We start from the raw sequence: 2,401 nt of genomic DNA on the forward strand, positions 1-2,401 counted from the left end.
GAGGCTAGGATTATTCAGACACAAAAGCAGACAAAGATATCACAAGACAAGAAAATTACAGACCAATATCTGTATGAATGTAGACTCACACACACACACACACACACACACACACACACACATCTCAACGAAATGTAGCAAATCAAATCTAGCAACATATAGAGTTAAACCAACCTAATGAAATTTATTCCAGGAATGCAAGATTGGTTAAACATCCATATCAATCAAGGTAAAATATATATATATATATATATATATATATATATATATATGGTATATACTATATATTAATATACTAGAAATACATTAGGAAAAACCCCACATGCTTATCTTAACAGATGGACAAGAAGCATTTGAGAAAATCAGACACTTTCTCATAATAAACCTCAACTGCTAATAGAGGGAATTTCCTCAATCTGATGAAAGGCATTTAGGAAAACCCTAAACTAACATTTTACCTAATGGGGAAAGACTGTTGGATTTCCTCTTAAGATCAGCAACACTAAATGTTCACTCACGGCTTCTATTACACATTGTGCTGGAGGGGCGCCTGGGTGGTTCAGTCATGTAATAGTCAGCCTTTGGCTCAGGTCATATCCTAGGATCATGGTCCCAGGGTCCTGGGATCCAGCCTGCATGGGCTCCCTGCTCCCTGGGGACCTGCTTCTCCCTCTCCTTCTGCCTGGGCTCCCCCTGCTTGTGCTCTCTCACTCTCAAATAAATAAAGTTAAATTAAATTTTAAAAGAGAAATGCCAAGTGAGGTTGGCAGGTTGGCAGTTGTGCTTCTGAAAACTAGGCACGCCTCTTGATGGGCTCAAAGCAAAAGAATCAAAGAGGCCAAAAAACAGGGAAAGGAAGGGTTTTACTGACACGTAAAGGAGAACACTGGGGAATTTTCCCAAAGCAGCGTCTCCCTGAACAACACACTGGGGAAGTTTCAAGATGAAGGTACAGATGTCATGACTCCTCTGACGCAGAACACCTGAGCCTCGGTAGGAACTGCTGTCTCTGCTGCTCCTGGCACCTGGGTGACACTCGTGCCACTCAGGCCGAAATGCCTCTGCACAGACTTGGTGCCAGAGCCGGGGACCCACGGCTGCCACTTCCCATCAGACCCTCCTCCAAGCAAGTGAAGATGTTAAAGATACCTTTACTAGAGGAGAAATGAAGAATACCAAGTTCTAAAAATATCGAAAATGAGAAACTTGTGATTGGATCATGTAGTCAGCCTTCCATTCCTGGGCTAAGGATTATGATTCCTTTTTTTACCCCTCCTGGAGGACAAACAGACATGCTACATAGTGTTCAGGTTAGACTCTCAGAATGCCCAGGGATATGAGTGGATATTCACTGCCTGGCCTCCAGAACATTCTCGTGATCATCAAAATTTGTTGTATGCAGGAACAAGTACGACTCTGAAAAGGAGGGGGCCACATTACAGATGAAGTGTTTGGAACAGTAAAGGAAGATGTATCATTACACGGATATAAAAAACACAATCTTCTGTCACAATCTTCTCCTGCCCCATTGACTGCATCTGAGGAAGCATCACAACAGGTCAAAATGAATGAGGTACAAACTGACATGGGTGTGGACATGAAGCTTCAGACGCTATAAGGAGTAGCATTTCCTATTTCTTGAGAAGCTTTTCAAGCTTTGGAAACATTAACAGACAGCTCAACTATGTGCAATTGGAAATAGATATGAAAGATGAAATTATAATTTTGACCAACACAACAAAGACAGAACTGAAAGGCTTGCCAAGGAGGATTCCCAAGGATTCATCACGCTACCATTTCTTCCTGTTGAAACATTCCCATGAAGGAGACGGTTTAAAGAACATACTTTTTATTTATTCAATGCCCGGATACACATGCAGTAAGGAGAATGGATACCGTATTCTAGTGTGAGAGCCATCTGCTGGAAACTGTTGAAAGACAACTACAAATGGATGTCGTTAGAAAGATTGAGATAAGGGTGCTTGGGTGGCTCAGTCAGTTAAGTGTCTGCCTTTAGCTCAGGTCATGACCTCAGGGACCTGGGATCAAGCCCCATTTCTTGCTCCCTGCTTGGCATGTAGCCTGCCTCTCCCTCTGCCCCTCCTCACTGCTTATGCAGGATCTCTCTCTCTCTCTCTTTCTCTCAAAGAAATAAATTTTTAAAAATATTTTATTTATTTATTTGACAGACAGAGATCACAAGTAGACAGAGAGGCAGGCAGAGAGAGAGGGGGAAGCTGGCTCCTCACTGAGCAGAGATCCTGACGCAGGGCTCGATTCCAGGACCCTGAGATCATCACCTGAGCCGAAGGCAGAGGCTTAACCCACTGAGCAACCCAGGTGCCCCTCAAATAAATAAAATCTTAAAAAAAAAAAGAAAGAAAGATCAAGAGAGAAAATG

At 42.6% G+C, this 2,401-nt stretch overlaps 1 pseudogene; it reads left to right on the forward strand.

Annotated features, from left to right (window-relative positions):
- The first annotated feature begins 943 nt into the window (after window positions 1-943).
- On the forward strand, window positions 944-1,618 carry LOC116860923 (annotated as a pseudogene).
- The last annotated feature ends 783 nt before the right edge of the window (window positions 1,619-2,401 follow it).

Source organism: Lontra canadensis, unplaced genomic scaffold (genome assembly GCF_010015895.1).
Source record: "Lontra canadensis isolate GAN:19392208 unplaced genomic scaffold, GSC_riverotter_1.0 scaffold186, whole genome shotgun sequence".
NCBI lineage: Eukaryota > Metazoa > Chordata > Mammalia > Carnivora > Mustelidae > Lontra > Lontra canadensis.